Genomic DNA, 26426 nt, shown 5'->3' on the forward strand with positions numbered 1-26426 from the left:
TAATATTAATTAGCAGCAGGTAGTAGCTTGTTCCAAAGAATCACAGGAAGGGTTCCACTTGAACTCGGGTGGGCAACCTTTTTGGCCTTGAGTGGGTGGGCAGTTGGGGGCCAATGACTGTGGCTGGAGCCAATGATTGGCATGGTCTGGGTAAATGGTGAGTGTGGCTTTTCGTACTAGGTCAATGGGGCTCATTGCCCCACCTTCGACAGCAACCCTCCATGCTCTCGGAAATGATCCACCTGAAGCGTTGGGAGGGGGATCTCCAACAGCATATGTGATTGTTATGGCTGTCGGGTGGTTGCTCGAGAGCAATCAGGCAAGATGCCTCGCTGGTCTGTTTATTATTGGTGCTAAAAACCTTTGCAATGCAGAGCGCCTCTATTCCATGTCTTGCTCACTCACTAGCAGAATCTGAGAGTGGGCGGTCCTTAAACCTTCCCCAGCAGAGTACTCTCTTGACCCCCAGCCTCCCCTCTCTGCGCGAAAGCCTAATGCGCAAGGAAGGCTTGGGGAAAGGGGGGCCTCCCTCCTCCCTGCTTTGTTCAGGCAAGGTGTCCTGGCCCCGCCTTGCATCCTCCGAGCTCTGCATCTCCTCCCCACTAGAGGCGTGGCTTCCTTCATCCGCTGAGGAAGTGCTGCTTCCCACGATCTTTGGGGGCTCTCTGTAATCCATCTCTCTCCCCCCCCTCGCCCCTGAGCCGATGGCAGTTCCCTGACAGTAATGTAGCATACTCTGCTTTAGTTGTGGGAGGAATCAGAGGTGCCTTCTAAAAAAGCAGCTATTTCTATCCAAGCTACGATGTCTGATATTTGTCCTGAGACACATCCGGGGGGGGGGGGAGCCACTTGGGACAGGCATAGCCTTATTCACCTATTCACAGCGGCGTAGCGTGGGTTGTCAGCACCCGGGGCAAGGCAAGTAATTTGCGCCCCCTAACCTGGGGCAAGGCAAGTAATTTGCACCCCTAACCCCTAACCTGCCGCCGCTGCCAGCTTCTTCTTGCTGCTGCCTAACCCTAATAAGAAAGCTTCGGGCTTTTTCACAAATGTTAAATGAAACATTTTCTTTAACTCATTATATATCATTTCCCAAAACATTTTAATTTTACTGCAATCCCACCACATTTGATAAAAAGTCCCTTCTTTTTCCTGACATTTCCAACATAGGTTTGAGCCAGTTTTATACATTTTCCCTAATTGTACTGGTGTTATGTACCACCTGTGGTTAATCATTTTTAAGAAGAGTTTCATGGTGTCGTGCTGTAGCTTAGTGAGCCATAATAGGCAGAAGGACGGATGTGTGGACACTTTGCTTTAGCAGAATTTGTCTATAGTGAATAATGTTACCTAAAGGTAAAGGTACCCCTGCCCGTACGGGCCAGTCTTGACAGACTCTGGGGTTGTGCGCCCATCTCACTCAAGAGGCCGGGGGCCAGCGCTGTCCGGAGACACTTCCGGGTCACGTGGTCAGCGTGACAAAGCTGCATCTGGCGAGCCAGTGCAGCACACGGAAACGCCGTTTACCTTCCCGCCAGTAAGCGGTCCCTATTTATCTACTTGCACCCGGGGATGCTTTCGAACTGCTAGGTTGGCAGGCGCTGGGACCAAGCAACGGGATCGCACCCCGCCGCAGGGATTCGAACCGCCGACCTTTCGATCGGCAAGCCCTAGGCGCTGAGGCTTTTACCCACAGCGCCACCTGCGTCCCCCACAGCGCCACCTGCGTCCCTAGTGTATGTTATATCTAGTGTATGTTATATCATAGTGTAATGTTACCTAGTGTATTTTATATCTGACATACACAATCACAAATAATTAATTGGAAAACGAAATGGCACATGATCTAAATTCATAATGTAGGCTATGTAAATGTAGGCTTGGAAGAAATGAACAATTTACCGAACACGTTTACCAAGAGGATGTTGTGTTCCAACAAGAAGAGCTTTCTATCTAGTCTTCCAAATTCAACCAGATTGTTTTCTTGCAATTAATAAAAGTCAGGACTGGTGTTGCCCTGAAGTATGACCTAAATATTGCTTCAGTTGACTTGAACATGTCGATGGATTAAGTAGTATTTCCTTACAGTTAATGATTTAGAAGGTTGTAATAAATGTACAAGGGACGCGGGTGGCGCTGTGGGTTAAACCACAGAGCCTAGGACTTGCCGATCAGAAGGTTGGTGATTCGAATCCCCGTGATGGGGTGAGCTCCCATTGCTTGGTCCCTGCTCCTGCCAACCTAGCAGTTCGAAAGCACGTCAGAGTGCAAGTAGATAAATAGGTACCGCTCCAACGGGAAGGTAAACGGCGTTTCCGTGCGCTGCTCTGGTTCGCCAGGAGCAGCTTAGTCATGCTGGCCACATGACCCAGAAGCTGAACGCAGGCTCCCTCGGCCAATAAAACGAGATGAGCACACAACCTTAGAGTCGGCCACGACTAGACCTAATGGTCAGGGGTCCCTTTACCTTTTACCTAATGAATGTACTAATTTTAAAGCTCAAGCCAATGATGTGAGATAGTTATGAATATTCGTATGTATAATATATAAGCTCAAATACGTGGCCATAAGTAGGTGTTTTATTGCCACTTGCAGAACCACAATTGGTCAAATGAGTTGTGTAAGAAAGGAAAGAAGAAGAACAAATGAAATGAAAATACCTTCCATTGTTGAGAGTTTGGAACAAATATTGTTGAGGACAGTGGCCTCAACCTCAGACCTTCTTCTGTTTACACTTCACCATGTGACTTTTTCTCTTCATGAGACAATTTGTGTGTACAGCACGCATGTTTGCATTGAATGAACCACGAGTGGAAGTAAAATAGCAACTAGTTCAGTTCCGCTAGAGCCTATGTAAGCGTTAACATATTTGGATTGGGTTTCTGTTTTCTCCCACAAGATATAGAATAGGTGTTCCTTGAATGGTGATCTACTTGCATTTGTAAGGTGAGCATTTGTGGATCCAGTACAGGATAAAAATGTTGGTTCAGAAGTTTTGTCTACGTGCTATATTGATTGATAGCAAGATCACTCTACACTTTAGAATATGTTGCAACAATATGTAGCAAGCTCTAATAGCTCCACCTACTAGGAATTTATACATAAATTATGCATATCAAAATTGGTTCCCTTTTATGCATTGTGGGTATATAATTTGTAATTTGGAAAAAAGGTTCATACTTAATCAGAAGCTTTTTATGTTTCATGTTCTTGCTTTTAAAAAGAAAAAGAACAAAGGTCAAGCCTCTGGTTCTTATACGGCTAATTGTAATTTTAAAGTATTAGCTATTGTGATTTAAGTGTTTTAACATTAGCATAATAGTATGATGTACTAGGCCAACTGATACCATTGCACATAATTTCATATAGCTGGGTTCATTTGGAGATGAAACAATGTTGCAATTCAAAAGATTATATTTGAGCTAAAGCTATATCAATCACTTATCCACCAACACACACACACACACACACACACACACACACACACGGTATGTTTCAAAAAAGTGCAGAGTAAATTACCTTTTAAATAGCACTATTTAATTTTTAAACCATTAAATCACACATACGGATGGAGTGTTTCTTGACCCAGAGAATTAATAGTTTTAGAATGTGTACTTCCAGCTGTTCAATTAGGCCATGGTTGTGAGAGTGAAATATTATGCGCCTCTGTGTTTTCAAAATGATCTCTCTCTTGCTAGGATTTTTTTATTTTATTTTTTTGCGCTGTTCTTCTTTTGCTCTGCTCAGATTGGAAAGTTTTGCATCCTTGCCCATGTATTCCTAATTAAATTCAAAGATGTGCGCAGAATGCTATGTCCTTGACAGAGACGTTACATTATATTACAAAATGTAGTTGTATGCCTAGCTGTAATTAATGAATTATGTAGACGCCTTCTATGCTTAATTTGTAGTTGTACGATGTTAAAATCAAGGCTGCATCTCTGAGATGCAGCTTGGCTTCCCCTTGACAATTTAAATAATGAATTTAAGGATTGAGTAAAATAGTTAAGGCTCCCTTCTTACATTACGCTGGTGGTATAGGAGGGGCTGTAGCAACCGTGGTGTAAAGAGCTCATACTGCAGCTCCTCCCAGGAATGAGGCAACAGTGGTTTGGGGGAAGCCACTGAGTTGGTACCTCCCCTATGGGCTGGTCCACCTCATGATAAATTGGATCCTCTTAATTGAGGGGCCTCTGGGAGCCTTCTTGGCCTTGAGAACACCCGCCCTCCCACCCTCTACTTTAGGTGTGTCTTTAGCCTTGCTATGGACTTTGGTTGGTTGCCCGTTTTGGATTGGGGGCCCGGTAGGGATTTTTTTCATTTGGCGGATTGGCATTGCGCTCTTGGTTTTCTCCTTTGTTGTTGTTTAGTCGTCTCCAACTCTTCGTGACCCCATGGACAAGAGCATGCCAGGCACTCCTGTCTTCCACTGCCTCCCGCAGTTTGGTCAAACTCATGCTGGTAGCTTCAAGAACACTGTCCCACCATCTCGTCCTCTGTTGTCCCAACATCAGAGTCTTTTCCAGGGAGTCTTCTCTTCTCATGAGGTGGCCAAAGTATTGGAGCCTCAGCTTCACGATCTGTCCTTCCAGTGAGCACTCAGGGCTGATTTCCTTCAGAATGGATCGGTTTGACTCTCAGGACTCTCAGGAGTCTCCTCCAGCACCATAATTCAAAAGCATCAATTCTTTGGCGATCAGCTTTCTTTATTGTCCAGCTCTCACTTCCATACATCACTACTGGGAAACCCATAGCTTTAACTATACAGACCAAGATTAGTCTGATTCAAATGTACCAGCAGAACCTATCAGTAAGTTTGCACCTCGTAGCAATCATCTCAACTTTGTAAGGTTTGGTGGTTAGGCGTTAGATTAGTGATGGGGGGGAGGGAAGGTGCGGTTATCACCTCCTCCTTCACGATCAATGGTATTCCGTTAAAGGAGTCCAGGGGCCTGGATTTCGTCCGAAGCCCATGGAGGAGCCACTGTGAGCCCCGGGGTACAGCTCAAGTCGATTGCCATCGACCCAGCTCCCTCTTCAGGTGGTTACCCTTATCAGACTCTCTGCAAGGCGGGCAGGAGTCAGTTATAGTTTTGGGTTCCAATGCCTAAGCCAATACCGCTCAGATTCTGTATTCAATAAGGTAAAGGTAAAGGGACCCCTGACCATTAGGTCTAGTCGTGGGTGACTCTGGGGTTGCGGCGCTCATCTCGCTTTATTGGCCGAGAGAGCCGGCGTACAGCTTCCGGGTCATGTGGCCAGCATGAGTAAGCTGCTTCTGGCGAACCAGAGCAGCGCATCGAAATGCCGTTTACCTTTCCGCTGGAGCGGTATCTATTTATCTACTTGCACTTTGATGTGCTTTTGAACTGCTAGGTTGGCAGGAGCAGGGACCGAGCAACAGGAGCTCACCCTGTCACAGGGATTCGAACTGCCGACCTTCTGATTGTCCTAGGCTCTGTGGTTTAACCCACAGCACCACCCGCATCCCTCCTGTATTCAATAAAGTTGTTGTGGCCAAAATTTGCCCGTTAACATTTAAACTTAATTCATGTTTCATTGTGGCCTTATATCCCGTGTGTGTGTGTGTGCGTGTGGCCTTGACGCACAACTCTGATAGCACATAAAGGGCTCAGTGCAGTTATACCTAGGTTACCAGTTGAAACAAAATTTTAAAAATTCCTTCCAGTAGCACCTTAAAGGCCAACTAAGTTTGTTACTTAGTTACCAGTGGTTACTTAGGTTACCAGTGTTATGAAGAATGGAGGCTTTGTTCTGACATTCTGTTGGGGACAGTTGCAAGCTCTTTGCATCTCATAATAAAGTACAGTGGTACCTCGTGTTAAGAACTTAATTTGTTCTCGAGGTCTGTTCTTAACCTAAAACTGTTCTTAACCTGAAGCACCACTTTAGCTAATGGGGCCTCCTGCTGCCGCTGCACCACAACTGTACGATTTCTGTTCTCATCCTGAAGCAAAGTTCTTAACCCGAGGTAATATTTCTGGGTTAGCGGAGTCTGTAACCTGATGCGTATGTAACCTGAAGCGTATGTAACCCAAGGTACCACTGTACAGTGGTGCTTTGGTTCTCAAACGCCTTGGTACTCAAACAGCTTGGAACCCAAACACTGCAAAGCCGGAAGTAAGTGTTCCGGTTTGCAAACATTTTTCGGAAGCCGAACATACTCCGTTTTGAGTGCCACGCTTCCATTTTGAGTATTACGCTGAGGTCCATCTGTTTTTGCTATTTGTTATGCATTTTTGTTTTTGTTTACTCTTTTCCTGTTTTTTTGTGACTATGTAGAACCCAGTTCAGCTACTGATTGATTGATTGTGTGACTGCAGTACATTGTTTATTGCTTTCATTTTATGGATCAATGGTCTCGTTAGATAGTATAAAATTCATGTTAAATTGCTGTTTTAGGGGTTCTTAAAAGTCTGGAATGAATTAATCCATTCTACATTACTCTCTGTGGGAAAGCATGCCTTGGTTTTGGAACAGAATTCCGGCACGGATTAAGTTTGAGAACCAAGGTACCACTGTACACACCAGTTCTCATCATTAATCAGGCAATTTCTGGCTTGATTGTAACTTGGCGATAACTTGGGCGCCTTAAACTTTCGCTGTCTATCTCCAGACACAAATGAATTCTTCTCAGTGGAAAGCTGCAAAATCACCTAGAATCCAAGTTTAGGAGGACCAAGGAGTAGACCAGGGGATGGATCATTTGCTCCTAGACTCATTGGCACATTCATGTATTTGTTTTTAGTTTTCCAAGGAGGAGGTCTGCTCCCAAGTATAAATGAACCAGAATGCACTGTGGCCACATCAGCAGAGGTCTTCTTCTTCTTCTTCTTCTTCTTCTTCTTCTTCTTCTTCTTCTTCAGCAGAGGTCTTCTTCTTCTTCTTCTTCTTCAGCAGAGGTCTTCTTCTTCTTCTTCAGCAGAGGTCTTCTTCTTCTTCAGCAGAGGTCTTCTTCTTCTTCTTCTCCTTCTTCTTCAGAGGTCTTCTTCTTCTTCTTCTTCTTCTTCTTCTTCTTCTTCTTCTTCTTCAGCAGAGGTCTTCTTCTTCTTCAGCAGAGGTCTTCTTCTTCTTCTTCTTCTTCAGCAGAGGTCTTCTTCTTCTTCAGCAGAGGTCTTCTTCTTCTTCTTCTTCTTCTTCTTCTTCTTCAGCAGAGGTCTTCTTCTTCTTCTTCTTCTTCAGCAGAGGTCTTCTTCTTCTTCTTCAGCAGAGGTCTTCTTCTTCTTCAGCAGAGGTCTTCTTCTTCTTCTCCTTCTTCTTCAGAGGTCTTCTTCTTCTTCTTCTTCTTCTTCTTCTTCTTCTTCTTCTGCAGAGGTCTTCTTCTTCTTCAGCAGAGGTCTTCTTCTTCTTCAGCAGAGGTCTTCTTCTTCTTCTTCTCCTTCTTCTTCAGAGGTCTTCTTCTTCTTCTTCTTCTTCTTCAGCAGAGGTCTTCTTCTTCAGCAGAGGTCTTCTTCTTCTTCTTCTTCTTCTTCTTCTTCTTCTTCTTCTTCTTCTTCTTCTTTTCTTTTTAGCCTTTATTTAGCACTCAACAATAACATAACAATCAACAATAGCTAAAACAGCAATTCGCCATTCACTACAGTCAACCATCCTTAACAATACATAACATTACAAAATGTCGCAACAACTAGATCAACATTCCATAGTTTTTTTCCTGTATCTGTTTTACATAACAAAAATAGATAAAGAAAGAAGAAAGAAGAGAAAAAAAGAAAGGAAAAAGAAAACGAAAAGAAACGCAAAAGGAAAGATCAAGAGAAAAATAGATTAGACTCATTGTGGAGGACAGGAGTGCCTGGCGATCTCTGGTCCATGGGGTCACGAAGAGTCGGACACGACTAAACAACAACAACAACTGTTGTTCCTATTATTATTTTACACACAGTTTCAAATTACCATTTTATTTTCTTTGTTCTTGTCAAAAGAAAGCTGTTATCTGTACTTTTTATTTTACAAGAATCATTCAAGTTCTGCCAGGAGATTTTTGTTGTTGCAATAATTTTTCAAATACTCTTTAAATGTTTTCCATTCTTTCTGTACCTAAATGTATTTTTGGAGCTGGGAGATGGAATAGGGGCTTGCTGCATCCACTCCATGTGTAACGGTTCCAAAGGGTTGCTCGTGAGCAAGCAGGCAAATATCTCCCTGGCTGGCTGCGAAAGTAAACTTTATCTGTCCGGAGCACCACTCACCCGTGGCTGACTCAATCACTGGCAGAATCCGTGAGTGGGCGTTTCTTGAACTTCCTCCAACAAAGAAGCTCCTTTACGCCCAGTCTGTGCCGTCCCTCTCTGCACGAATGCCTTCTGCGCAGAGAGGGCGTGGACAGTGGAGGACCCCTTCCCTCCTCGCTTCTCTATAATGCATCTGGCTTTTCCTCTCATGCATCGACCTGTTATTGCAGTATCAGCAGAGGTCTTCTTACCCATCTTACAACATTTGGTGACTGTGTGAACGGATGAACACACGACTCCTCTAAATCTCTTCTCTTTAGGAGTCCTACGTTTGGTTCAGAACCTGTGAGCCCAAGAGGTGTATTTATTAGCTATCAAGCTTTCCTTTTCTTTGGCTCTGCTTTTAAATACTATTTTGAAATGCATACATTTGCATCGAACAGAAGAACAGAGCGCTTTGGGAATGAATGGGAGAGTTTTCTGTCATTTAGAAGGCCTGGTGTTTCTTTCCATAGCTGCTCATGTAAGTTTAAATAGAATTCTGAATTAGAGGAGTCAATTTAAAGAGAGAGAGAGAGAGAGATTAAAAAACCACAACAAACCCCAGCTCCCCAGTAGCTACTGTATGTATTTATGCTGTGGGAACATATATATAGAATACTTATAATCAGTGTGAGAGCTTGTCAGAGTGCAGCTTTTGATCTCTGATTAGATGATCACAGGGACATCTGGAGCGAGTTAGTTTTGGAGCTGTTGCTATGATGCATTGCAGAAGCCAAAGTTATCTAGCTGTCTTAATCCACGGGGTGGGACAGGGATGGGGGGGAGAACGTGCTTTCTAAAAAAGTTTTTAGACTTATTTATGATGCACAAATAAATAAAAGGCTGCCAAGTTAACATACTACTGTGTTTCTTGTTCTTATGTGACCAGCTATGGGTGTGTGTCTTCAGCTATTTTAGATGGCAAAGATGCGGCGGATATGAAATTGCCGGCATTCCTGAAAAGGCAGTATTCAAAAGGAAGATCTGTTATGACTTCAACATGTTGAACTCATTGGTTTGGGGACGTGGGGTAAAGTCAAATCAGGGAGAGATCAAAGCGTACTGCAACAGTGACGTCCTTTACATGACCTGCTTTCAGTTCAGTAATCTGTGCAGCACTTGTTTGATTCTGTTTTTCCTGTTTTATTTGTTCTTTTGGCTGTTGGCTTAGTAGAAAAAAGAAGTAATAAAAGCAGGGGCAATTGCTTCAGGGAGACACATACTGAATAGGTAAAATTTTAGGGATCTTCTTTTGGCTGCTGTGCGTTATGACGTCCCTTGTACAGTGGTACCTCAGGTGAAGTACTTAATTTGTTCCGGAGGTCCGTACTTAACCTGAAACTGTTCTTAACCTGAAGCACAACTTCAGCTAATGGGGCCTCCTGCTGCTGCCGCGCCGCCAGAGCTCAATTTCTGTTCTCATCCTGAAGCAAAGTTCTTAACCTGAAGCACTATTTCTTGGTTAGCGGAGTCTTTAACCTGAAGCGTATGTAACCTGAAGTGTATGTAACCTGAGGTACCACTGTACTGGAGATTAATCTCTGCTGGGGGAAAGCTCCGTAACTTGTAGTTTGTGAAGACTGCTTGCTTTGTAATCAATGCTGCATTTTCAGAATTCATAATATATTACAGTTCCATAGTTCAGCCCTTAACAGATTCAAGCGAATGAAAGTCGCTGGCTTAGTTAACTCAGTGAGGTCATAATTCCTCAGGTATCTTGCTTGACATAAATAACAACTATTATGGTATATTTGTGCTTCAACAACAAAGGCTGCATTTGTAACTTATATCAAAGATGTTATCTATTTTCATTTATTTTGTAAAATTTGTGTACCACTTGATTGCAAAAAAACCACAGAAGCCCTCAAAGTGGTTTGCAAAAGATAGAACAGTAAAATCAATGAAAATTTGCAACCCTACTTGAAAACATAAATAAGTTAAAATACTAAAACTTTCTAAGCATCTCGGTAGGCTTGTCTAAACAGGAACGTTTTAAGCAGGTGCTGGAAAAAATTCAGTCAAGGTGCCTGCTTTCTCTCAATAAGCAGGGAGTTCCAATGTTCCACTGCCACACTAAACATGGGAGTTCTTACAATTGTGGGTATTATGTGGCACTATCTGCTGTAGTAGGGACGCGCGTGGCGCTATGGATTAAACCACAGAGCCTAGGACTTGCTGATCAGAAGATTGGTGGTTCGAATCCCGATGACGGGGTGAGCTTCCGTTGCTCAGTCCCTGCTCCTGCCCACCCAGCAGTTCAAAAGCACGTCAGGTGCAAGTAGATAAATAGGTACCACTCCGGCGGGAAGGTAAACGGCATTTCCGTGCGCTGCTCTGGTTCGCCTGAAGTGGCTTAGTCATGCTGGCCACATGACCCGGAAGCTGTACGCCGTCTCCCTCAGCCAATAAAGCGAGATGAGCGCCGCGACCCCAGAGTTGGCCACGACTGGACCTAATGGTCAGGGGTCCCTTTACCTTTACCTTTATCTGCTGTAGTGCCAAAGTGCTTGAAAGGGGCACATGTAGGGTAATCTAGGTACATGTTAGAGACTATTCATGAAGTTGTGGTAAATGTTAGCATTTCAGCATTTGCCAGTAATCCATGTGTCTGTCGTTGACATTGCATGCAGATGTGGAAGTTGACAAGCTGGTTGGTTGCACAGGGTAAGAGCGACTACTGGTGGAGGGTGACCTCTCTGCCTTGTTGTTGTTTAGTCGTTTAGTCGTGTCCAACCCTTCGTGACCCCATGGACCAGAGCACACCAGGCACTCCTATCTTCCACTGCCTCCCGCAGTTTGGTCAAACTCATGCTGGTAGCTTCGAGAACACTGTCCAACCATCTTGTCCTCTGTTGTTCCCTTCTCCTTGTGCCCTCCATCTTTCCCAACATCAGGGTCTTTTCCAGGGAGTCTTCTCTTCTCATGAGGTGGCCAAAGTATTGGAGCCTCAGCTTCAGGATCTGTCCTTCCAGTGAGCACTCAGGGCTAATTTCCTTAAGAATGGAGAGGTTTGATCTTCTTGCAGGCCATGGGACTCTCACCCTCCCAAATCACCCAAAATCAGGACACTAGGAAGAAAAACATTGCCATCACCATCATGTGACTTTCATCGGACATGGGAGCTTGATAGCAGAGTTCTGGTCCTCCTGAGGAAGGTTGGGGCAATGTAACCACAGGAGGATGTGAGTCACCATGTTTTCAATGCTAGGAATTGCATGTAGCCTGCACATCTGGGAAAAGAGACGGGAACTTCTATCAGATGTGGTGGACTTGTAGTAAAGTAAAAGCTTACTGGGATGCGGGTGGTGCTGTGGTCTAAACCACAGAGCCTAGTGCTTGCCGTTCAGAAGGTTGGCGGTTCGAATCCCCGTGACGGGGTGAGCTCATGTTGCTCGGTCCCAGCTCCTGCCAACCTAGCAGTTCGAAAGCATGTCAAAGTGTAAGTAGATGAATAGGTACCGCTCCGGTAGGAAGGTAAATGGCGTTTCCGTGCACTGCTCTGGTTTCGCCAGAAGCGGCTTAGTCGTGCTGGCCACATGACCCAGAAAAACTGTCTGCGGACAAACATCGGCTCCCTTGGCCAGTAAAGCGAGATGAGCGCCGCAACCCCAGAGTCGTTCATGACTGGACTTAACTGTCAGGGGTTCCTTTCCCCCCCCCCTCCAAAAAAAAAGCTTACTCGGAAATGATTTATAATGAGTTAAAGAAAATGTACAAAAGTACATTTGTTAAAAAAAAGAAGCATTTTTATTGGGTATAGTAGGTGAAGAAATTCCAAAAAGAGATTTAAAAAACCTGTTTATGTACGCAACAACGGCAGCAAGGATACATTTAGCCCAAAAATGGAAGCAGCAGGAATTACCAACGATAGAAGGGTGGCAGACGAAGATGATGGAATATGCAGAACTGGCTAAACTGATCGGGAAAATCCTAAACCAGCGTGATCAAGCTTTCCAAAAAGATGAGAGTAAATTTGCACAATATTTGGAGGAAAATTGTAAACAATTAACAACACTAGTAGGGTTGAATTAAACAGACTTGCAATGTTAATGATTTATACCTATTTATATTTATTTTAAAAATTTATAAAAATTGGAATGAGTTATTTGTAAATTGGAAGAGGTAGAAATGCTATGGGATGCATACAGGCTCTGCTCAGCGCTCCCTTTAAAGAATCCCCCCCTTGCATTCCCCCTCTAAAAACTAGGTGCGTCTTATGGTCAGGTGCGAAAAATACGGTAATAAAAATATTCTTTAAAAGGAAAAAGAGACAATCCCTCCTTAATAAAACTAGCGCTACCAGAAACTTTGAGCATTTATTTATTTATTTAGAATGTAGTTCCCAGCTGCGTATGGCACACGGTTGAACTTATTTTTAGAGGGTGCTTCTTCGCACGGCATCGTATCCGAATCATGCCTCTCTAATGCCTTGCAAAGTAAGGCAGATTGAGCGTGGCACCTTTTCCTGCTTCAATTTTACATAGTTGTCAGATGCTGAAAGTGCTTTGAAGTCGAGAGATAAACAAAGAGCTAAAACAAAATTAAAAGGAACACAAACAGCATTTCATCTTGGTTCTTTTGAAATAATAATCTGAATGGCTATAGTCGTCTCATGCCAGTGTAGTAAGTCTGCAAACATTATCCAATCAATCTAAATTGAGTTACTGTATATGCAGTAAGCAGAAACAGGTGGAAATTAGTTTATCTATACCAGACTCTTTCTGTTTGCTTTGAACATTGCAACATAAACTAGATTTTTTTTTTTTACTTTATTAGGTTTTTTTTCATTCTCTCCTTCCCACCAGCCTTCAGATGGGAGGTGACAGAATGTGTTACAGAGCTGTCCTAGCTCTAAAGGAGAAAATGTTGCAAAGGTGCAATGCAAATATGCAGTCTGCTCCAGATATCACAGGAGAATGGAGACCTAATAAGTAAAAAATATATATGGAGGGTTGCTATTACAAATACAGTAGGATATAAGAACAGTTATCTTAATTCTGCTTATAGTAAGCAACCTGGTATCTCCACTATTTTCATATTTGTAATTACAGCCCAGCATTGGCTTAGAATATTCCTTGTCAGTTCTGCAGCCATTGGATCATAAAGTCTTACAGAGATGCTATCTGAGGGGGTAATGATGTTTTGGAGAACTTGTCTCCAGAGACTGCAACATCTGTTCATGATGTGTACAGGAATGCTCATGTTCTAAACATTCAGAGGTCTTCACGGGCAGATTCTCATCTGTTAGGAAATTTGTAAGCTCTCGCCTTCTGTAAATTATATATATATATATATATATATATGCCTTAAGGCTTGCACAGGTTCATTAATAGACTGGTGGGAGGTTTGGGGGCAGACCTTGTAGGACAATGCACATAAGAAGTCATGTGGGTTCCTGCATGAACATCATTTTTGTTAAGTTGTGGGCAAACATATCAGACAACACAGCGATTCTTCCAAAGCAGCTCTTTATTTGTAAGCTGGAACAGAACTGAGCTGAGGAGCTCAGCCAGCCTGCTTATATAGAGCTCCACTAGAATGCAACAGTAACCATTTTCTGTAACTAGCCAATCACTGAACGTCACTTTCGATCCTTCATTTGCATACAAACTAGCCAATCACTGAACGTCACTTTTGATCCTTCATTTGCATAACTATCTACAGTATCCCCCTGCTGGCCCAGGGTGAGAACTTCAGTACATAACAATTTTCACAGGTAAGGTAAAGGACCCCTGAATGGTTAAGTCCAGTCAAAGGTGACTATGGGGTTGTGGAGCTCATCTCGCTTTCAGGCTGAGGGAGCCGGCGTTTGTCCGCAGACACCTTTCTGGGTCATGTAGCCATCATGACTAAACCACTTCTGGCACAACAGGACACCGTGAGGGAAACCAGAGTGCACGGAAACGCTGTTTACCTTTCCGCTGGAGCGGTACCTATTTATCTACTTGCACTGGCGTGCTTTCAAACTCCTAGGTAGGCAGGAGCTGGGACAGAACAATGGGAGCTCACCCCGTTGCAGGAATTCAAACCACTGACCTTATGATCAGCAAGCCCAATGTGAAGCTGCAGAAATGGGGTATCTGGATTACACATGAAGAACGTGGTGGCGAACCAGAGCAGTGCACGGAAACGTCATTTACCTTCCTGCCGGAGCGGTACCCATTTATCTATTTGCACTTTGATGTGCTTTCAAACTGCTAAGTTGGCAGGAGTTGGGACTGAGCAACGGGAGTTCACCCTGTCGCGGGGATTCGAACCGCCGACCTTCTGATTGGCAAGCCCTAGGCTCAGTGGTTTAGACTACAGCGCCACCTGTGTCCATTTTAGGGTGGAGTATTGGCAGCAATGCTCCACCCTAAAATGTAACGGGGAGACGTTATTAACCCACCCCCTTAAAATTGTAAACAAATTATCATCTTACAAAATAAGTTTTGTTTTGAGAGCTATACATTAGTGCACTATAAATCTTGTTCTGATGGGGAATAGGGCATTGAAACATAGTTTTCCTCCAGTCGCTACCCTTCACCAAAAAAAGGGACTCCCTTCAAACAGAATCACACTTAAGAGGTGTTATTATTGAAGTTATTGACCACAGTTAATACTAGGTAGGATGAAATGGAATTTGAAAGGAGCTGGTTAATAATCCCTCATTAGGATGGAGCCGATTTAGTACAAACTGCAATTAAAACCTAAGTTGACATAGCTCTTAACTGCAGTTAGAGGGATTCACTTTGGAGAAGACTGGAAAGGAAGAGTGTGCATGTTTTTTTTCCCTCATGACCTGCTTCAAGTATCTCAACTCAGGTTGATAGTCTCAGCTTTCCATCTATTTTAACCCTGTTTGCTGGAATTGCTGAAGAAGCAGCCCTACTTTGTTTACACATTCCAGCAGAACACCCCCTGACTCATTATGTTTTAGGTGTATACCGTATTTTTCCGTATTATACCGTATTTATACCGTTTACACATTCCAGCAGAACACCCCCTGACTCATTATGTTTTAGGTGTATACCGTATTTTTCGCCCTATAGGGCGCACTGGCCCATAGGGCGCACCTAGTTTTGGGGGAGGGGGAAATAAAGAAAAAAAAATTATTTCACCCCCAGGCGTGGGGCTGGGGTGGGGGAAGCCCGAGCTTCCCCTGACCCCAGCCCCCAGAACAGGCTGCTATCCACAAGCCTTGGGAGTTCCCGCCGGGCTCTCCAGGTTTGCGGATATCTGCCTAAAGCCCGGGGTGCGCTGCTCAGTGCGCCCCAGGCTTCAGGATGCAAGCTGCTATCTGCAAGCCTAGGGAGCCCGGCGGGAAATCCCGCAGGCTCCCAAGGCTTGCGGATAGCTTCCTGAAGCCTGAAGAGCGAGAGGGGTCGTTGAGCACCGACCCCTCTCGCTCTCCAGGTTTCAGCGAAAGCCTGCATTTGCCTCATAGGACGCACACACATTTCCCCTTCATTTTTGGAGGGGAAAAAGTGCCCCCTATAGGGCGAAAAATACGGTAACTTAAAATGTAAACAGTGATGTACATTCAAATTTTACAGGGAGGTCTGGTTGATTGACTTCAGTGGCTGAATTGGGAATTGTATCTTGGGAAACAGCCCAGAGACAGTGAGCTGAGATTTGCCCAGCAAAATTTTTCGCACAGTTGCTCTCATTCTTGCTTCAGAAAACGGTTTTTAGCAAAACCCAAGTTCAAGATTTATCATGTTATCTGTCATCATAAATGGCACAAATGATGTTTAGCAGCTTGCACTTATCTCAGTTTATTTAACTTTATCTGAGTGTTTCCAAATCAAAACCATTAGGCCGTGTGTTTAGAATAAGCGACAAGTTGGAGGAAGTCTCACACTTGGTCTTACTGTGTGTTTAGCTATTGCTAAGCGTATATTACTGGATTTTAACTGGATCTGGAAAATTAATATTTGGCCTTTCCATAGATGATGATTTGAAAGGTCTAAGGGACAAATGAAACTGCCACCTGCAGACATATAAATCAGAGGTTCTAACAACTAAATAATTCACACATATCCATGTTGTTCACCTGATTTTCTAATAGCTGCAATAATTAGAGGAAATTGTATGTCAAAGCAGCAATAATATTTGGAGAAATTAAGTTGAAATGCTCTTAAATATAGAACACTCCTAAATACTCAAAAACACTTAAATCGCTTGTCACTTAAATTCTGCATGTGTCCAATTTCCTAAAATTAGTCACATGCAACCTTAACTCCTGCTGTGCAGCCTTGTAAGGTGGTAATAAAAGATAACAGACTTTGAAGGAAGAAAAAGTCTTACTTGGTTAAAATATATATTGAAGAATGGAACAGTTCCTGTGAGATTTAAGTTCCAGTTTTGCGTAAAAGATTTCATTATATACCTGTCATTGCTTGTGTGACTAATTCGCCTGTCAGTCAGCTGCATCCTCCTTCAGAGGGAACTGAACTGGAACTTCTCACTTGGAAATACCTTTTTTATTTTTATATTAAAGCAACAACGTCTGACCTTCTGTTAGTAGTGAATATAAGCTAGCTGCTTTTATAATGCCTGCATAATGCCCGTGTTGTTTACATTACTCAATCAAGTTTACAAAAAATAGCTGCTTCTCCAGTAGCTGTGGTGTTAACTTAGAGCTCAGTGTAGGAACATGAACAAGAAGAAGTGGGAGCCATCCTGGCCAAATTCGAGGCATATTCATTTCATAAACAATTGTATTTTTTAATATATAAATTTTTATTAGTTTTTTGACATATCATTTTCAACAGTAATTAAACATACTTTTACATCTTATTCAATTTTTTTTACTTCCATCAATCCTGTCTGAAAATTTTCCAATCTAATCTCTCAGTATGCATTTCTTATCTTCCCTATTACATTTCAAACTCATAACCAATATCTCTATCTTTTTCTACTTTGTAACACTTCGTATATTTCTCCTTACAAAACCTCTTGTGCTCCTACTAGCATAATTTGTTGATTACAGTTGCTCTTCAAATAATTCATATACTTCTTCCAATCTTCTGTAAATCTCTGGCCCCGCAGGTTTCGAATCCTTCCTGTCATTTTTCCAATTCCGCATAGTCTATTAATTTCGTCTGCCATTCTTCTTTTGTTGGAAATTCTTTCTTACATTTCTGGGCTAACAATACTCTTGCCTCATGTCATAAACAATTGTCATCTGGGGCATGTGTCTGCTGTTAAAAGGAAAATGCAAAAAGCCAAATATCCCACTAAGTCTTTTGGCGTGTCTGGAGTAGCTCTCTGGATCCCAACCATAAAATTCATAAATGACATTTCTTCGAAATGTTAGGAACTATCCTCTTGGGTTTCCATTTCTTCATTTTGCTCAGTGTGGCCATCATAGCTGTCAAGCGTCCCTTATTAGCTGGGAAACTCCCTTATCCCAGTGCCATGTTCCGCTGCTGTCCCTTATTGATGGAAGTCCCTTAAATTTCCCAGGTTTCAAAGGAAGCAGCTCTCTCTCTCCCTCCCTCCCTGCCGGCCAGCGAGGAGGGAGGCTCCAACTGTGTTGCTTGGCTGCCCGCCCCGCCCCCCTCTGGCCTCCTTTCACCAGCCTCGGCCCCCAGGAACCCCTCCCCACTGGGACAGGTGGGAGCCTCGGGCCCTTCCGCCACCATCCTCCTCGCGGCCACTGAACTGAGCGTCTCTGCCTGGGGCCTCCCCTCTGCCCGTCACCGCCACCACTCCTGCTAGGCTGTACTGCGGCTGTGCCTGGATGAGATGGGCAGCCTGGCATGGTCTATGAATTGCTGAGTAGCCTTGAGAGGAGAGCAAGGGCAACCATAGAGAAAGCAGTTCAGAGAGAGGAGGAAGAGGAGGAGGCGGAGGCGCGGGCAGGTGTTCCAAGGGCTACAAGGGAAGGACCGCAAGCGCTTCTCCCATAGATTTGTAGTGGTAGACTAGCATAGATGGTCTGATCTGCGGGTTTACTTTGGGTGCTATTTCCCTGCCCCTTCCTCCTGCCCTGCCTGATGGAACTGAGAGCTGCAGATGGAGCACGAGAGAAAAGATACAGAACTGCAGCAGCATCTTCGTAGTTTGGACTTTGTTTTGCGCGAAAAGTGGTTGCTGTTTGTAGTTATTTAATTGCAGTGTTTCATCGGCTGGTGTCTTGAGCAGCAACCTCTGGAAACAAAGGGCTAAAAACCGGCGCTGCTCTCCAAAATGATCTGGTCCCTTTTAACTGGTTGACTAAAATCCCTTATTTTGGCTGCTGGTCCCTTATTTTCAAGGCTGCTGGTCCCTTATTTTCAAATCTGTAAGTTGACAGCTGTGGTGGCCATCCAGAAAAAAGGAGTAAATGGTGTCTGGCCAAGTTCTGACTCTCCAACACACAAAATCCAGTGCCCTCTTTTGACACTTATTCAATAGTAGAAACTTACATAAGGTGCTCACATTTTTTGCGCTTTATGTTGAAGCAGAACAATTGGTTCATTCTTTAGTTCAGAGGGACTTTTTTTGAATTATGTCACATCGGAAGCTACAAGATTCGTGGTCATGCTTATTGTGGATTCATGTGCCATGGTTAATCATAGCTGACAGTTTACCGAAAACACACAAATGGCTCTCTGCTTTGCTGCTTCCTTCTAGCCAACAGGAGCAACAAACCATAGCTTTCTGGCCACTCCCAGGGTTCACAGTTCGTTTGGCTCTGTACAAACCATGGTGTGAAGCCATGGTTTGTTAACTATATTTGACTGTGACGTGCAAACTGGGCCACAGTTGCTACCAAATTTGAGAGGAATAGGCATGTGTCCATGTGTCACACTGAATCATAGTTTAGTACTGTACAGCGTGCATGAGCAGGGTATAAATGATAGCAAGTCTTCTTTTTTAAATTTTTAAAATGATTTTATTGATACATCAGGACAACAACAACAAAACAGAAGAAAAAACAGAAAGAACAATTGTCAGGGGTTCAGGAGCAGAGGCACAGGGGAGAGAGAGAGCGGAGAGCGAAGGGGAACAATCCGAGGGCAGCGTAGGGGAGTATGACAGTGGGCCGAGAGATTCCATGAGCTTCTCCAGCGATTCGGAAGATTCCCAGAAGGGGGCACCGATGGCCAGGGCAAGGGGGGTCCCGGGAAGGACACACCAGAAGCAAGGGGCCAGCGGCGACTCCCAAAGCAGCAGCTGGAGATCGGGACCAGCTTCCCCACCAGGGCGTAGCGGGGGGGAAGAGTCCCATGCGTCAGGGCTGGCTTCCCCTCCAGTGGGGAGAGAAGATGAGGCAGGGCTGACCACGCCCCTATCGCTGAGTGAGGGAACGGAGGGGAAGTCAGACCCAGTCGTTCGCACAATCCAAGATGAAGTCGTTCGCACAATCCAAGATGGAGGAGGTGCGAAGAGGCACTGCGAAGGACGACGAGTTCCAGATACGCAACGGACTGCTCATCCGCAAAGGGGCCCTCTACGTGCCGGGAGACGACCTCCGCGCGAAAGTGCTGCAGCAGTTACACGACGCGCCCAGCGCTGGGCATTTCGGCAAGGACAAGACGGCGGAATTAGTAGCCAGAGACTTTTGGTGGCCCAAGATGAGGGGAGAAGTTGCGGATTACGTCACTAGGTGTGACACATGCCAAAGGGCCAAACCAGTACACAGGCCGCCGGCGGGACTGTTGGAACCGCTACAGACGCCGCTCGGACCGTGGGAGAAAGTGGCCCTGGACTTCGTCACAGATCTGCCCAGCTCGCGAGGCAAAACAGCGGTACTCGTGGTCGTAGACCTGTTCACCAAGATGGCGCATTTCATTCCTTGCGCGAAGGTGGCCACAGCGGAACAGACAGCCAAGCTGTTCATAGACCACGTCTTCAAGGTTCCCGGCTTACCACGGTCCATCCTGTCCGACCGGGGTCGTTAATTCATCTCGAGCTTTTGGCAGAAGCTGCTGGGCATCCTGAACGTCAAGATCAATTTAGCGTCGGCTCGCCACCCGCAGACCAATGAACAAGCGGAGAGGGTCAACGCCATCATGCAGCAGTACCTGAGATGCTACGCGAATCAACAGCCCGCGATCTGGGTGGACTACCTACCGCTGGCCGAGTTTGCCTACAACAACACCACGAAGCACGTGTCCACGGGGGTGACACCGTTCTTCACCAACAATGGACGGCATCCCAGAACCTTCCCGGGATTAGAAAAAGTGGGGGAGGGGGACACACAGGGAGCAGAGGCTTGGGCAGAGGAATTGCGGGAGGTCCATGAGCAGCTCCGAAGGAATTTAGAACTAGCAAAGCAAGCATACAAGGTGCAGGCAGACAGGCACAGGAGAGTCGGGGAAGACATCCAGGTGGGGGACTGGGTCTGGTTAGCAGCCCAGGCAGTGCCGGCCAGGACGTTAGCTAAGAAGAAGCTCAGACACAAACAGCTAGGGCCTTACCAAGTCGAGGCACAAATCAATCCGGTAGCCTTCCGGTTGACACTCCCGGAGGGCTCCAGAATGCACCCGGTCTTTCATAGATCAGTGCTCACACCCTACAAGGAACCCCACAGGTTCCAGGCACCAGGGAACGCACCAGACCCACCCCGCAAATCGCCAACAGGGGGGGTCACCGAGAGCAGGGCCACTCAACGAGGTCACAGAGATTTTGGACTCAAGATGGGGGGAAGAGGGGGTTGAATATCTCCTCGCCAGGGAAGGTACCCCGGCCAGCGCCAACAGCTGGGTACCATACTACGCGGTGGAGGAGCACTACCTCAAAGACGAGTTCCATGCACTCTTCCCACACAGACCTATGCCGGCAGATTATTTCAACGAATATCTTTTCACACCACACTTTCAGCCAGCACGTTCCAGGGGTTCTCATCAGATGAGGAACCAGCACCCGACACACGCTCCCCGGAGGGATCACTCTCGGGGTCTGTTACAGACCGCTCTTATTGGTGGGACGATCAACCGGAGGTGGGGTGGAGCAGGGAACTGCTGAAGGGGCCTTGGCAGGCAGCATCCCCCGAGGCGACCGGGGGGGAGACGGACATGGATGTGTTGGGGGAGGATCCTGGGTTCGAGCACAGCTGCAGAGAGATGGAAGCAGAGGAGATCGACGTCGACGAGCCCATTCCGGACTGGCCGGACCCAGCCGGCCAGCTGCACACCAGAGGGGAAGAACTGTATCCCGCACTCACCCCCACAACACTGGAGCACCTGGAACCCGCATCCGAAGAGAGGGAGGGGGGAAGGGGGGCTTCGAGGGGGGGATGGATGTCAGGGGTTCAGGAGAAGAGGCACAGGGGAGAGAGAGAGCGGAGAGCGAAGGGGAACAATCCGAGGGCAGCGCAGGGGAGTATGACAGTGGGCCGAGAGATTCCATGAGCTTCTCCAGCGATTCGGAAGATTCCCAGAAGGGGGCACCGATGGCCAGGGCAAGGGGGGTCCCGGGAAGGACGCACCAGAAGCAAGGGGCCAGCGGCGACTCCCAAAGCAGCAGCTGGAGATCGGGACCAGCTTCCCCACCAGGGCGTAGCGGGGGGGAAGAGTCCCATGCGTCAGGGCTGGCTTCCCCTCCAGTGGGGAGAGAAGATGAGGCAGGGCTGACCACGCCCCTATCGCTGAGTGAGGGAACGGAGGGGAAGTCAGACCCAGCCTACCCCCCCGAAGGGGGAAGCAGTGACAGGAGCAGTGTAACGGTCAGGAGGAAGGTTGCCGGCTGGGCGCGCACGCCAAGTTCAAATGTACAGGAGCGCGGGACAGCAGGGAGGTCGGATTGGGAGCCAGGTCCTAAAGCACGCCGGAAACAGGGGGAAGAATCCGGGGAATCAGCATCAGAAGAGTCCAGAAAGGGCGACACCCCAGCGGGCAGGAAGACCCAGAGGAGAAAGGAGCAAAGGAAGAGGTGGAGCAAGGCTAGGGTCTTGAACTGGTGTCGAGGGGGAGGAGATTCAGATGGAGCTTCAGCGGTCTAGGGTTGAGACGTAGAGCTGCACGCCGCGGCTTTGAAATGGAAACTGAACCTTAATAAAGACTTTTGTATATAGCAAGAACTGGCGTTGGTCCTTTGTGAGCTGGGACCTTGGGCAGCTCTGACAACAATATACAGCAATAAAAATATATTAAAAGGTAAAGGGAATCCTCACCATTAGGTCCATTCGTGACTGACTGTGGGGTTGTGGCGTTCATCTCGCTTTATTGGCCGAGGGAGCCAGCGTACAGCTTCCGGGTCATGTGGCCAGCATGACTAAGCCGCTTCTGGCGAACCAGAGCAGCACACAGAAACGCTGTTTACCTTCCCGCCGGAGCGGTACCTATTTATCTACTTGCACTTTGACGTGCTTTCGAACTGCTAGGTTGGCAGGAGCAGGGACCGAGCAACGGGAGCTCACCCCGTCGCGGGGATTCGAACCACTGACCTTCTGATCGGCAAGTCCTAGGCTCTGTAGTTTTACCCACAGCGCCACCCGCGTACCACAAAAAGATATTAGAAATTAGATAATGACAATAAAAGTTACAACCAGCAAAACCTAAACATTTACACCACATAAATATAAATAACATAAAATTTTGACTTCCTTCACCCTGATACCGGCTTTTTTAATTCATTTCTTTTCAGCTGTTTCCTTTCTGAATTATTATTATGATTGTCTCACATACATAACCTAAGAATCACAAATCATCTTGCAGAAATTAATCCAAGTCCAGGTTTTCACTTGGGGACACCGTTTTATAAAGTAATCTTTACACTTTTCCCACTCTGTTCTGAACTTTTGATTAGGTTGGTCTCCGGTTACCTCTGTTAGTTTAGCCAATTCAATGTGATCCAGTAATTTATTTTGCCATTCTTTTGTTGCCATTTCTTTTTCCAGTTCTTAGCAATTCAAATGATAGCAAGTCTTGGTCTTCTGCACTCCCCCCCTTTCCTCCGATGCTTCTGGGGGGAGAAGTTCTGAGACTTTTGCTTCTACTTCACATAAATTCTGGTTAAAATTGACTTTGGCTAGTTGTTATTTTTAAGCATCTTCAGAGCATTATTCAAACATAAGCTGACTTGTTCAAAGCAGGGTGGATTTGATTTAAATTAAATCGATTTACATCACTAGTCATTAAGACTTGATTTAAATCTTTTTTTTTTTTTTAACAGAAGACTCATTCTTGCTGGTATAATCTTAATATTTACAACCAGATGAAGGTTTCATTTTTGGAATAAGAAATTTTCAGAGTAGTTTTTACAGTTATATCTAAAATTACTGATTTGGTTATACTATTAGAAATACATAGGTAGATAATTATGAACTTATTGCGAGGTTTAATAAGTTTACTGCTTATATTTGCACAACCTTTCTGCTGTAATTCATTGAAAGGAGAAAAATAATCATTAGTAACAATTTAAACAATTTAACTAAAACAATAACATTATAGCATATGTATCCATGTTTGTTAACTGATGTGGTTAAACGATTAAAAAAAAAACTCAGACTGAGTTTTAGCACATATGAAAAACTTAAAACAAATTCTTATTTCCTGATGAGTAGCCTTTGGACTATAATGTAACTTAAATAGAAAACTATCTTTAGAAAGATTTTTCCTCCAAAAGGATTTTATTTTAAAAATCCGATTTAAAAAAAAAATCTGATTTAAATAAAAAAATCTGATTTTGAAATTATTATTTTTTTAAATATTTATTTTTATCGCCCTGGTTCAAAGCAACCATAGTTAAGGCTGACTATAGTTCTGGATCCAGACAACATGGCAGGTTGTGCTTACTTGAGCAGAAGCAAAAGCTTCAGAACTCATTCTCTTGGGCACACAGAGGTAAAGATACAGGAACCCTGGACGGTTAAGTCCAGTCAAAGGCGACTCTGGAGTTGTGGTGCTCATCTCGCTTTCAGGCCGAGGGAGCCGGCGTTTGTCCACAGACAACTTTCCAGGTCATGTGGCCAGCAGGACTAAACTGCTTCTGGAGCAATGGAACACTGTGATAGAAACCAGAGTGCATGGAAACGCTGTTTACCTTTCCGTCACAGTGGTACCTATTTATCTACTTGCACCGGTGTGCTTTCGAATTGCTAGGTTGGCAGAAGCTGGGATTGAGCAACGGGAGCTCACCCCGTTGCAGGGATTCGAACTGCCAACCTTCTGAACAGCAAGCCCAAGAGGCTCAGTGGTTTAGACCACAGCGTCATCTGCGTCCCACAGGAAGAAGGGGGCATTGGAGAGCACATTTGTCTGAGCCTTGTTTGTCTTGTTCATGGTGTATTCAACAAGCCTGTCCTCAATCTCATGTCCTCCCAAATGCTGTTGGACCACAACTTCCATCACATCTGGAGGAAATTAGGCTGGGAGAGACACGGTGGCACCAAAACTGGGCAACCACAACCTCAGTGGCGTTTAGCAATAAATCAATCCGCCCTGATGCATTGCTTAAAATCATAAGTCATCACGGCATGGAACAATATTATTTGTTTAGTACCCTGCTGTTCTGCATTTGGTTAATATTGCATTTTTAGCATTCAATTTTTATATGCAGTGTTTTATTCTGTTATGTATCTCTGCCCTGATACCCTATGAAAGGTAATTATGAAATTCAATATATTGTACTTTTCTGTGTACAAGACTAGGTATTTTTTTTTAACCAAAATTTTAGGTTTAAAATTGGGGCTCGTTTTATACATGGGTAGTGCTGAGGGGTATTTTCTTAATTTGAAGCCCCCCAAAATAGGGAGCGTCTTATACTTTGGGGTGTCTTATACATGGGGGGGGGGGATTAAGCCTGGGTGAGAATCCCAGTGGAGAGAGAAAGTTGAGAAAGAATATATAAGCTTCTTGTCTAGAATGTTTGAGAACCAGAAAAAAATAACTTTCTATGATTTAAGGGGTGGCCCTGGGCATACTGAATGAGGCAAAGGCAACATAACATAGCTACAAAGCCTATGCATTGACTATGCAGCATCTCAGAATGAAGTTGTGTACTTTTTAGAATGAAAGGAACGTTGAGCTCAGACCTATGACACTTCGTATCTGTCATTTTCATGTTTGAACCCGAGAACCTGAGTTGAACAGACAAGTGTTCCTCAAAGTTGTGAGGTTAAAGAGGTGTGGCTCTTTTTAGTGCTTGGGCTATGAGCTATGCTCTAAAAAGCCTAGGGATAATAATACCATATTTTTCGCTCCATAAGACTCACCTGACCATAAAAGGTAAAGGTAAAGGGACCCCTGACCGTTAGGTCCAGTCGCAGACAACTCTGGGGTTGTGGTGCTCATCTCGCTTTATTGGCCGAGGGAGCCGGCGTACAGCTTCCGGGTCATGTGGCCAGCATGACTAAGCCGCTTCTGGTGAACCAAAGCAGCGCACGGAAATGCCGTTTACCTTCCCGCTGGAGCGGCACCTATTTATCTTCTTGCACTTTGACGTGCTTTCTAACTGCTAGGTTGGCAGGAGCTGGAACCGAGCAACAGGAGCTCACCCCGTTGTGGGGATTCGAACCGCCGGCATTCTGATCAGCAAGCCCTAGGCTCTGGTTTAGACCAGTGTTTCCCAACCTTGGGCCTCCAGCTGTTTTTGAACTACAATTCCCATCATCCCTGACCACTGGTCTTGCTAGCTAGGAATGATGGGAGTTGTAGTCCAAAAACAGCTGGAGGCCCAAGGTTGGGAAACACTGGTTTAGACCACAGCGCCACCTGCGTTCCCACCTGACCATAAGATGCAGCTATTTTTTAGAGGAGGAAAACAAGAAAAAAAATATTCTGCGCAGAGCGTGTAAGTGGCTCTTGCTTTTCTTGCTTTAAAGCAAGCAAAGCAAGAGCCGCTTACATGGCTTGTTTCCCGCTTTGCTCAGCGCTCACTTTGCTTGCCCATCCCTCCTCCCGCCTCGCTGTAAAGCGAGGTGACGCCAGAGGAGGAGGAGGAGGAGGAGGAGGAGACACTGGGACAGGTGCTTTGCTTGCTTTACCGCGAGGCAGGAGGAGAAGAAGAAGAAGAAGAGTTTGGATTTGGTATCCCGCTTTACCACTACCCTAAGGAGTCTCAAAGCGGCTAACAATCTCCTTTCCCTTCCTCCTCCTCACCAAACACTCTGTGAGGTGAGTGGGGCTGAGAGACTTCAGAGAAGTGTGACTGGCCCAAGGTCACCCAGCAGCTGCATGTGGAGGAGCGGAGACGCGAACCCGGTTCACCAGATTATGAGACTACCGCTCTTAACCACTGCACCACACTGGCTCCCGTCCACCACACTGGAGGGGT

At 45.4% G+C, this 26426-nt stretch overlaps 1 protein-coding gene across 2 annotated transcripts in view; it reads left to right on the forward strand.

Annotated features, from left to right (window-relative positions):
• The window catches only part of PARD3B (par-3 family cell polarity regulator beta), a 652714-nt gene that overhangs the window by 155775 nt on the left and 470513 nt on the right, over positions 1-26426 (forward strand). The gene's annotated exons all lie outside the window — the stretch shown is intronic.

This window comes from Podarcis cretensis, assembly GCF_951804945.1.
Source record: "Podarcis cretensis genome assembly, chromosome: 1".
In the NCBI taxonomy this organism is placed as follows: Eukaryota; Metazoa; Chordata; class Lepidosauria; order Squamata; family Lacertidae; genus Podarcis; species Podarcis cretensis.